Genomic DNA, 12,694 nt, shown 5'->3' with positions numbered 1-12,694 from the left:
ATAACTTTTAACCAGTAACTTTCAAAACGCCTTTAAATGAATTCTTTTATAGGATGAGAATTTCAGATGCTTCCACGGGTTGCTTAGGGGAAAAAAGAGAAAGGATTCAGGTTGAACTAGGTTATTAAGGACCTGGGAGTTGGTTATTTATTTTATACATAGTAGTGTGTATCTGTTAATCCCAAACTCCTAATCTAGCAAAAGACTGAGCTGACTACTATTTTTAAAAGACATTTTTTTCTTTTTAAACTTGGGTTCTTTGAGATCTCTTTTCTTATTTGTTATTTTTCTTTTATTGTAAAGACTTTTTCTTATTATATTTTTACACTGAGGTACTGCGAATTGAACCCAGCATGTACTCTACCCCTTCAACTATACCATCCCCTCCAAAGACAATTATTTTTATACTTTGACAATACCATATTGAATTAAGATTTTTTGTTCCATTTTCCCTTCATAGAGTTTATAACTGAGGGAGAGAGTCAGAGGAAGCCCTGGGCCATCCTTTCCTTCCAGCGGGTCACTACACAGCAGAGGAGCTTGGCTGTTTCCAGGCCCAGCTCACCTTTCTGCTCTGAGGGCCTACTCAGGCCACTTCTCTAAACAGCGGCATGTTAGAAGCAGCAGAAAGCCAACTAGCGAGCAACAATGACAAAACTGACCCACCTGCAGTTGGACATCATCTGATCTGAAATGACCCTCTTAAAGCTCTTCTTCCTATTAGTGGATGGTTTTCAAAAATATTCCCAAGGAAATGAATCTCACTCTATTTTTCTGGATTTCTTGGGACTTCTATTACTTTAACTGCAGGCTTGATTTTCTGCAGAACATCTGTAGGGAAGCCAGGCAGAACATGTGAACAGACCCTGAAGGTCACGGCTGAGGCCTCCGGTCAAAACATCCTTGTTGTGCAGAGCGTACGTTCATGGGACCATTTTCATGACTGCTGTAATTAGTTCTCATCCAAGTGTCCCACCTAAAATGTTTCTAGATAGAAGGTGGTCTGACGCAGGTGAGCAGTGGGGATGTGGGATGCAGATGGCAGACAGACTGGAAGGAGAGAAGTGAAATGTTTCTTCAGGCTTCAGTTTGGAAGATTTCTGATTTTTATATGGACATTAAAGTTGGTCAGGCTGAAGCACCGTTTGTTCTAAGACGGGGTGATGTACACGTATCCCTACAACTTCTAAAAAATATGTTGAAGCTGGACGTGACAGCCTAGGGGACAGACAGCTTAGAGTGACACCTCCGTTCCAGGCTGCCTATGATCTCGGGCTCACAAAGAGGAAAAGTATACACATATTTTTCCTGTGTAGTTCTATGTGAAATTATTTTGACCCTTGCCGGATGGTGTAAGATCAGACATCATGTAGTCTTTCTTACATCGCAAAGACGACAATTCTTGATGAGTCAGCAGACTATTTCCGATGGCCCGGGGTCTGTGCCAGACATTAGCTGTCTAGACAAATACCACACAGCCCCCATCCCTCAAGGAGATCACAGTGTGTCATGGAAGAGACAAATTTAAATAGGTTTTCAAAACAATGTGTTAAGATTCACTTGGCATCATGTTTACTGTATGTTCAGAGGGGCTTTTGCACTGCCTGGGGCAGGGTTCTAGAAGGTAGGGAAGGTGTCAGAGAGGAAATGCTTTCTGCACTGACATCTGAAGGATTCCAGCAAATCTGTAGACCAGGAGAGTGCGTGGTGGGGACGGGATTCTCAGCAGCTTGCGTGTCTCGTGCAGAGGTCTGGTCGTGTCTAACAGCACTTTGCAATTAGGGAAGGAAGGTCAGTGAGGCTAGAGGCTGTGAGGAACTAACGGAAGCTGAGGCTGTAAAAAAGCAGCAACTAGGTTATGAGAAGGTGTGACGTTAAATCAGAGAGCGGGGACTTCCTCACATACGCAGCGGGGAATTCTTTGGGGTTTTAAGGAGGAGAGTGACACAAATTTGTCATTAAAAGTGAGCAAAGTGGATTGTTCACTCTAAAGAACAGCACTGGGCAGACTAGCAAGGGGTGGGAATTAATGCAGTGGGGAGCGAGGAGCAGGGACTTAGTTGGGGGACATTAAGGAATAGAATAGTAGTACTGACGGGGGTGAGGGAGTGGAAAAGTAAAGGAAAACTCCCAGATGTTTGGCACGGAAAACAGAAGGGATAGTGATGCCGTTGTTTGAAAATGTAAACCTAGGTCTCAGCGAGTGTAAATCAAAACATACAGAGCTTGAGATTTTTATGGGCTAATAAAATGGGAATGTCTAGTTGTCAATTATACGTATATTTCTGGGACTGAACTGAGATGCCCATGCTGGAAAAGATTTGACAGTTAATCAGTGGACAGAGAGCAGTTGAAGCCACGGGAATAAATGCCACCCACTGACAGTTTAACAAAGGAAGGGGAAGCAGGGCACTTCTGGTTCAGAAAATATGGCAGACCAGAAACTTGAAGACCCACTAACTAAAGACACATAAAAAAGTAGGACAAAATGCCGCCAATCTTTTCTTGTTTTTTTACAGGCACGTTTATTGTCGTATGATTCCTGTACAGTAAAATACACATATTTCACATGTTCAATTTGATGAATTTGATAAATGTCTACACCTAGAAAACCATCACCACTATCAAGATAGCTAACATTTCCATCACTCCCCAAGACGGGCACTTTTTGAATCCCCATATTTATCCCTTCCCATCCCCTTCTCTCCCTGGGAACCGTAAGTTTGTTTCTCTATGTCTGTGGGTCTGTTTCTCTTTTGTAGTTAAATTCATTTGTGTCTTTTTTTAGATTCCACATATAAGTGAAATCATATGGCATTTTTCTCTTTTTCTGGCTTACTTCACTTAGAATGACTATCTCTACGTCCATCTATGTTACTGCAAATGACATTGTTTTGTTTTTTTTCATGGCTGAGTAGTATTCCATTGTATAAGTATACTACTACTGCTTTATCCAGTCAGCTGCTGATGGACATTTGTGTTGTTGCCATGTCCTGGCTATAATAAATAGTGCTGCTGTGAGCATTGAGGTGCATGTGACTTTTTGAATTAGAGTTTTCTTCTGACATATGTCCAGGAGTGGGAAGGCTGGATCATGAGTTAAGTCCATTTTCAGTTTTTAAAGGAACATCCACACTGTCTTCTCTAGTAACAATGCAGCCCATTTTGTGAAAGCAGAGCCATTCTCAGAAAGTAACGGGTATTTCTAGGGGCCAGATATGAAACACAGTGAGTGTGGCCTGTTCAAAAATCAGAGGGCAGTCTGCCAGGGCTGGAGGAGAGTGACAAGGGAAGTGTGGTACAGGTAGGATTCAGACCACATGGGGACCTGACAGGCTGGGATAAGGAGCCTGGGCCTCCAGTCATTCCTTGGTAACCATGGGGCACTTGTTCCAGGACTCCCCCCAGACGTCAACATCCATGGATGTTGACACCTCTTGTATAAAATGACATAGGACTTGCATGGGACTCATGTACATCCTCCCATCTACTTTTTCAATATATATACAAACTTTTTTTATTGAGATATAGTCATTTTACAACATTGTATCAAATTCCAGCATACAACAGAAGTTTTCAGTTATACATGAATATACACGTATATTTGTTGTCACTTTCTCTTTTGCTGTGTCCTCCTGTGTACTTTAAATTATCTCTAGGTTACTTCTGGTATCTAATAAAACATGAATGCTATGTAAGTAGTTGCCAGTGTATGGCAAATTCAAGTGTTGCTTTTTGAAACTTTCTGTTTTTTCCCGAGTATTTTCAATCCACAGTTAGTTGAATCTGCTGGATAGGGAGCCCCTAGATCCGGAGAACCCCCAAGCTCCTCCTTCCCACCTCCTAAATTTCCACTGCAAGCACTGAAGGGGTCCAAACATAGAAGAGCGCCATCTACCTGCTGGAAACCCTGAGGAATTCCGTCAGCGTATGTAGCGCAGGAGAGAAGGCTTAGGGCCAACTAGTGGGAAAGGAGGGCCTGCCTGGAGTGGAAGGAGGAAGGACCGCAGCGGAAGCCATCTCGTACTCTTACTGGAACTAGCTGATAGCAGTGAGGGACGCCGAGGAACTGGGGACACGGTGCATGGGGGGCGATCCTGGCCGCCAGGTGCAGGGTTCACATAGCTGGGACCCAGTTTGCAAGATCAAAATAACAAGGAGGGAGAGGGGCTGCCTCAGCCCCGGGATCCTGACAACGGCCACAGCGCCTTGACCCCAGCTAATGCGGCTCCCCTAGTAAGCCAGAAAAAGGAAACTCTGTGCCAAGATATTGCAGATTCCACCGCAGCCACACGGATAACTAGATCTCTAAGCTGACAAAATGTAACCACCAGAAACAGGAATCTTTCCTTTTCTCTTCCTTTGGACCTTTGGACAGGGAGTCACACATCTTTAACTGGAACCACCTTTAAACCGATAGAGAGCTCACTTTTTCAGGAATAAGCATGGAGAAAAAGAGTGGGGTGATGGTTTAAGGCGGAAGTCAAAGTGGAAGCCCATGTGATAAATGGTAAAAACATGCTTCTCAATGAATTCGAGTTATGGCAAAAAGAAGGAGGAAGGTTAAGGAAATCTCTATTAATATCCATTCAGCATACAAGACTAGCCAGCCATAAAAAGACAGCACCTTAAATTAAGAATTTTTTTTTTTTTTTTTGGTGATGAAAGACAATGCCTTAATTTAAAATAAGGTTTGGGCTATGAACAACACACTGAGAGTTGTTGATGAGGAGAACATAAATCTGCATATAGATATGAAAGTTTTCCAAGTCAACCGCTTGAAAAAAATTAGTCAATCTTGTGTCCAGTTGATTGGGAAATCCCGATAAGTAAATAACTCAAAAGTGGGAAACACATGGAATTAAATAGTGTTAGTGAGCAATGAAATCCAAGATGTTTATACCTATATTTTCTTTGTTAATGTAACAAACTTAAAGCAACTGTCTAAAAAGTAACTGGAGCACACAAACACACACACGCACACACACACACACACACACACAGTTTGGAAGAGCAGAGAGGTAAAATATGCTAAATTTTTCATTATTGAGGAACAGGATCTAATAGATTATTTCATTTTTGAGACTCTTATAGGAATACTGGTCCAATTGCATATAAAGTTACGAACTTAGAGATGATTTTTAAAAATTTAGAGAGAATTTTCATTAAGAGGTAATATAGCTTCCAAATCACTGAAGAGAAAATTAACAATAAAAAAATTAATTAATCCAGGTAATATGGAGTAACACTGACCATAATTACCACCCTACAATAAACCACAAAATGGATAAAATATATGAAGCAATGATTTTTAAGACACTTGAAAACGATCATCCACTAGGACCTTGTCCTGCCACCTCTATGCCAAGGCTGCTAGGCCTCCTACTGCCATCACCAATAATGTCCACCAAGAGGCGGCATTTCCTTCCTCTGCTCCTACTGCAGAGCCAGTCCTGAGCAGTCCTTTTCCAGGTTTTGGCAGGCAGCTCCCAGAAGTGCTCTCATAGGCCTTGGTCCCTTTTAGCCACCAGCAAAGGGATCAAGGATTATCAGTGAGCATCCTTCCTCATCCAAGACCTAGGAACCTTTCTGACTTCTGAGCAGCCCTTCACTCTTGTCTGCTGTCTGGTACTCTCCGCCCAGCTTCCCGAATCCCCGGCTTGGGCAGCCTGCACGCTGGCCACAGCCCATCAGAATCTGTTCCCCCGCCAAGAGGCCACGCATGATCGTGAGCAGGGCTCCAGGCCTCTGGAACAGCGTGGCTTGGACTGCGTCCTGGTCCTGGGCTCGCTAGCCCCATGTCCTTGGTTGAGTCAGTTAACATCTCTAAGCTACAGTTTCCTCATCAGTGAAATGAAGACATAATCAATATGGAAAAAAAATCAGAATCTGAGGGGGAATAAATTTCTGGTGATTGAAGATTATTTTAATTTTGAATTATACAGCAAAGGACATCATACAATTTTTATTACTTCATAATTCTAAAGGACAGCTTCTACTATTAAAACTAATACATGCACGTACACACAAACACACGTGCAGACACACTGGCTCTGCTCCACATACATCCCCACGGGCACACACACATGGAGTCATGTAACACACACACACTCATAACATACACACAACCACACACGTTCTCAGGCGCACACACATACATAACATACAGAACCATATACATCCCCAGGCATGCGCATGCAAACACACACACACACAGTCATGTACCACACACGTCCCCAGGTGCGTGCATGCGTACACACACGTCTTACACACTTTGGCGTTATTCTAAATCAATTTACAATTGAGGGTCACAGTGTCCATTGTTTTATCCACTCAGAAGATCCTGACTTTGGAGCGTGAAGCAGGAACCCCTCCTCTCTGGAGATGGTCTTTACCACTTACAGTCTCAGTAGAGCTAACATAACTGCTCTGGACCTTTGGAAGTGCAGGGCCAGAGCATACCTGGGAGCTCACATCCTATATATGTAAACATGTTAAGTGCAGTAGGGTCTAATCTCCTGCCTTTACAAATATACATTCATTATAAGGGGGAAGTCCAGGTTCAAATTTAGAATTCCCAGACACAGGGGAGTCCGGCAAAGAAAGTGAGCGTGTGGGGAGAGCTGATTCCCAGTCTCTGATCACTAGCCTGACCGTTTTCTTCCCAATGCTGGGTCCATCCCTTGCCACAAGGGGCCTTGGATGTGCACAGGGGGACACACAGACCTCATGTCCGGGCTCTGCTCATACCCTCCATGCAAACAGCTATGCTTTGGCCTCTCTGTGAGTCCTAGGAATCTGAACTCCGGGGAGAGCTGATGCAGGCACTAGAAATGGGTCAGGGGCTGCTGAGACAGGGCATTTGGGGTCCTGGGTTTCTAGAGCACAGGGCGGAGCCAATGACCATGTCCCCTTGGCCCTGCTGACTCCACCCCATGGAGGGCATGGCCAGAGGAAGTGTCAGGGCCAGAGGGACCCTCTGTAGTGCAGGACCCAGGTCAGAGGGCCCCCTTGCCGGGGTCTAAGGGCAGAAGCCCCAAGAAAAGGTCTGAGGAGGCTGTAAGGTATCTTCATTCCCATTAATTAAAAAAAATAAAAGCATACCACAATCGTGGGTGGAAAGGTTTTGTTACAAGGGAAGGCACTTGACAATGTCTGGCCATAGAGGGCTGGTAGGTTTGCCAGGTTGAGGAACCAAGATGCCGTTAGTCTCCACTGGGTCTAAACACCTCCTGAATTCCTCCGGGTGACACTGAAATGCAGTGAGACACGGAAACCTCTTAAGTTGTTAAAATCTTCATGGTGAGCCATTCAACTCTCTCCTCATTCTTGGCTATGAAAGCACGATAAACACAGGCCAGAAACGCATCAGCCTGTTGGTTGGTTCACTATCCGCCTGGTGCTCCCTCTTGTAGGAGCTTTTATCACATCACCCAGGGCTGACCCGGCTCAGGATTATAGCTGATTTTCAGCACGTGGCATCACTTGCTGGTGACACGAATCAGGCAAGTTAGCCACCTCCAAAACTCTGAGGCTCCTCCTGGGAGGAGCCTGCAGACCCCCAGTCTAGCCTCTGCACCACAATGCTCCTTATTGCCACTCCCATCTTGCTGCCCTGGCCTCTAGCTCTGACCAGAACCTCGCTGGATTGTCGATAAATGTCACCCATATACCACGTCTAAGCTTGGGGTCCAGATGTGACCATGGTTCTTATTTACTTCCCATCGATTGATTGATCTTTGTGTAATCGTGTTGGCAGGAAGGCCATTACCACCCTCTTGAGGCCTCCTCGAGCCGCCTCTGTGTATAAATGTCCTAGCACCCCAGGGGATCGGGTCTGAATCCTGGAACTCACACAAGATGGCACCTGGAGAGACAGGAATCCACTCTTGCCTTGGCTTCTGCTGAGGCTCGGTGTGGCCATAAAAACGGATCCCACAAGCCCTGACGTCACTTGACTCGCTGCAGGGATGCTCCCACACTGCCCCGTTCCCCCCAGAGACTGAGGGCTTTCTGCTTGTTCCCGAAGGCCCCAGCCCCGTGGGGGCACCGGGTCCAGTGGAGCATCCAGCCTGGTTCCCCGCCAGCCCTTAGGGCCTTGGTGGGGACTGGAACATCAACTACCCTCCCCTTAGGGACCCGTTTGTCTTTTCCAGCCAACAGACCTAGGTCTTAAGCACTTTAACTCACCTGAGGGTGTTTTCCTCACTTCAGGGGCAGTGAGGACTGGGCTTCTTCACACTCCAAGAGCCCCCGGTCTGGATGCAGACAGTCTGGCTCTCCCCCCAGTCCTGCAGTTCCCGGCCACACCTGCTGCTGGTCACAGTCTGTGCTGTGTTCTCTTCCAGGACAAGAGGTGCATTCTGACCCCAACCCCGCCCCCACCAGCGGTGGCAGAGGCAGCGGACAGGCAGGTGAGCAGGGGCCTGAGACCATCTCCGAAAATCAGTGCCCCAGAGGCCGCTGGTGACTAGAGGGGCCACGGGGCAGAAGGCAGCATGGGATGGGAGGAAGAGGAAGGCTCAGGACAAGGAGATGAAAGGGGGAACAGATAGCACTGTGAGGACCTCGGCCATGAAAGGGAAGAAAAAAGATAGTGACAGCTGAAGCGGTGTTGGCGTTAAAAGCTGCGGGCTTTTTCATTTAATTTTATTAATTACCATTACATATAGTGGCATATTTTTATTTGATTAAAGATTAGGTGCCATGCCATATAACAGGATACAGTATGTTATTATTTATTAAATAATACATAATAGTGGATATACTACCATAATATGTTCTGTTTATTTATTATCAGATAGTATATAATACGTATGTAGGTATTTATAAACATAATATATAATTCATGCATCTATATAATATATAATACATAAAAATGTAGGATTATGATTAATATATTTTATAACAAGATTACATAACAATAATGATGTAATATTACACATTGTATGCCTTGGTTCATGACACAATCTCACCTTAGGTGCCTTTGAGAAGTATTTATGTATTAAAATTAATATTATAAGAAACAGTTGTGAACCTATCACCCAGCATCAGAACAGGACTATTGACAGTGACATACTGTGTCCTAACCTGCACTTGGCCTCTTCTCACAGGAAGTAACCAGCATCCTGAATCCTGGCTTACCCTTGCCTTGTGTTACTTTCACACACACAACACTTAAGATCAGTTAAAACAAATGAACTGCAGGTACATGCAGCGAAGTGGATGAATCACCCACTCTATGTTAAATTGAAACATAAGCCCTAGAAGGTAGGCGATAGTGTGCTATGCTTTTAACTGTGTATATATATGTCAACTAATCTCACTGAATTAAGAACTACAGCTAGAGTCCAGGTGGGAGAGGGACAGATAAAAGATGAGGTGAGAAGATTTGCTGCAGGTGAGCGAGTTCCTTTCCAGTGACATGTCATTCTCTCTGAAGCAGGAGGGAAGACCATCTGATGGGAGTCAGGGAAGAGACAGAGGGAAGCTTAGAGGTGTGCAGAGAGCAGAGAATGTTGACACCACTGAGTGATAAGTGGGGAAATGTGCTCACTAGAGAAATCCTGGAGGATTGCCTGGCAGTGGCAACACGGTGGGCATTGATTTGTAGTCTTAGAAACCTGTGCTGGGAGAGCCTGCTGCCTGCAGGCTCAGAACAAATAGAGCTGGGTGAACCGAGATGGAAGTCGGCCTGGTGAGGAACTGAAAAGGTCAAGGCTCAAGGGGGTTTTGTTTGTCATAAAGAGAGTGCTGACTGTGGATGCAGAGCTGGAAGGTGGGGTAGTGGAAGTAAGAGGAATGTGGACAGGCAGGAAAGCAGAGGAGTCAGTGCATGATGCCTTAGTGAGGGTGAATGAGGGCCAACGAGGCTGGTGGAGAAGCAGCTGGATGGCTAGAGGTGGGCACTTAAAAGAGAGAGGCTAGACCTGGGGTGGAGACACACCCGGGTATGAGCCCGTGGGTAGGGTGAATGGGGGGTGGCTGGCTCAGGCTGACGGTGAAGAAGAACCTAAAATGAACATACTGGGTGGTGGAGGGAGAATGAACTTTGACGTCTTGATGGTAGGAGGCGAGGCAATACAGAGCTGGTGGTCCAGGTGCTCCTGACTGAGGCAGATGAGCAGGGAGGCCAGGGTGGCAGGCACTGCTAGGAAAGGATCTGGGATTTCCAGGTGCTCCCAGGAGAGTAGGAACAATCATCTGAAAGGGGAAAGTGAGCACAAGGAGGCAAACCCAGGCTCCTTATCAAACGGGGGGTGTGAGGGGGCAAAGTGTCAACTCCAGAGATGGTGGGCCAGGAAGCAGGGACCACGGGTGAAGTGAGGGGACACTCAGAAAAGAGAGGGAGAAGAGTCTTCTGGGTGTAGGGGAAAGAGAGGCCCCAGGACAAAGTAGCAAAGGGGCACATTGATGAGGATGGACTGGCTCTATGGTGACACTGCAGGGCTGGCTGGATCTTTGTCCTGAGGGCTTAATTTGGGGGGGGCTGCTGGCCTCACGAGGACACCCCTCTCAGCAGCCTGGACAGACGCTCCCGTTCTTGAGAGCTGTGTGGCCAACACTGTTCTCGGAGGGGCTCTGCCTCCATCTTCTATCAGACTTTCCTGCCCAGCCCCCGTCCGCCAGCGAGGGAACCTGGGCCTTGCAGCTGTTTCCCGTGGAGGGAGACAGGCTCCTTGGAGAAGCAGGCTGATCTTACTTTTCTCCGTAACCCAGGTCCTAGCAAAGCTCCAGTGTGGCCCATTCAGAGGATCAGATACTTAATAAATTAACTTAAAGCAGTAGAATAGCAGAGCTGGAGGAATTGACCACTGAGCTCACAGAATTCACTGCCCATACCCCCATTCTACAGATGAGGAAACAGAGACCAAGCGGTGAAACAGCCTTGGCCAAGGTCACGCTGCTCCTTAATGCTGGCCTGTGTCGGGCATGCCAAGTGATGAGCTGCAGTGAAAGGCCTGAGAGGGGGCTCTGGGGCCAGACAGTTTGGGTTCAAGTCCCAGGTCTGCCATTTACTAGCTGTGTGATTAATGACTGTCCTTCCTGTAAAGTGCCACCTCATTGGGTTGTCGTGAACACAGAGTTCCTGGAACAGCAGGACAGAGTTCTGTAAGGGTTTGCTGTTGCTTTGTTTACTATTATTATCACCAAGTGAACCCTGAAATGAAGAACAAAGACAGCAAGAATTTTTATTTTAAAGGATTTTAAAATCCGATGATGAATGTTTGATTTAGTCTATTGAAGTCTGCATTTGACCCTTATTAACAACTACACAATGGATGACTTTTGAGGAAATGTTGCTTCATGTCTTTAATTCTCACTAACGACACAGGCTATTCAACAGGAAGCAGCTTTTTTCCAGGAAGAGGGACAAAAATTTAACAAAATCTCGGTAACTCTCGGTCCCCAGTGAATTGGTTGTGACCTGTCAACCCAACTCTGGGGAACTGCCCGCTCCTCCTGGGCTTGCTGCACTGCCCCGCGGCATCCAGGGGGCGCTGTACGCCCACACGAATCCAGTCTCTTGGTTCATATCTTTGCTTCAGATCCCTCAAGGACTGCCCATGCCCCAGGGCCCCATCTGCCCCGCCAGCCTCGCCTGCTGGACTCCAGGACACCATCCTGGGTCTCAACCATCCTCTCCTCCTATGCCCGCCCCACTACTCTTCACTTTGTCCTTCAAATGTGGGCTCCTGTGGCTCTCCACCCAGCAGGGGTCTCCCTGTCCTCCACCTCGGGTAACTGCATCGTCCTGCACGGTGCGGTGCGTAGCAAATCCTTGTGGAGTCAGGAAGAATACAGAACAACAGGTGCTCAGAGGGGCTGCCTTTCCCACTGCAGGGGCCCTTGAGAGCTTTCTCCCGGCTGGTTATTCACAGGCGCTGAAGCTGTAGAATCTCGATCTCACCAATTTAAAGTGCATCATCACTAATTACAAAAGCAATCATTTTTTCAGTAGCAAAAGGACAAAAGACTTTGTGCCCCGCACCTCCAACTTTCTTCCTCCGCCTTCAGAGGTGATTCTCACTCTCTGGGCAAGGGTAGAAAGCAACACACAGAATATTATTTTTCAATGTTTTCTTTCCCACTATGAAGATTGCTTTCCCAGAACCGATGAAGGCAAGGATGGTTTGGCTTCCCTGCACTGAGGATTCAGAGACGCAGGGGGGGAGGGGAGTGGGGAGATAATTCAGCATTATTGAACCAAACCGAGACATTAAAAGTTTCTATTCTAAACAGAAAGAAAGCAGGATGCTATACAAACGGGAAACCATAGTTGGAAATGCAATAACGAGTTACAAGACAATAAACATGAAGATGGAAAAAAGAAAAATTACATCAAAATACAAAAAGGTGGTAATGGGAGACGGTAGCATGAAAAGATAGATTTTTTTCTCTTTCTTTCTTTTTTTTTTCTCATTATTCTTAGGATGTGTTGGAGCCTACGTGATTATCAGTCTAAAGGAAATAGATATAGTAATGAGTTGATATACTTGAAAAAATAGATAACCACAAATCGAAAGCATACAATAGAGTCGCAAAAAAAAAAAAAAAGAAACAAGCTCAAAATTGCTTAAAGACTTAAACATTAGACAAGACGCTATAAATCTCTCAGAAGAAAACATAGGCAAAATATTATTTGATATATATCTCACCAATGTTTTCCTAGGGCAATACACCCAAGCAACAG

Source organism: Camelus dromedarius, unplaced genomic scaffold (assembly GCF_036321535.1).
Source record: "Camelus dromedarius isolate mCamDro1 unplaced genomic scaffold, mCamDro1.pat HAP1_SCAFFOLD_31, whole genome shotgun sequence".
NCBI lineage: Eukaryota > Metazoa > Chordata > Mammalia > Artiodactyla > Camelidae > Camelus > Camelus dromedarius.
This window is presented reverse-complemented; position numbering follows the sequence as displayed.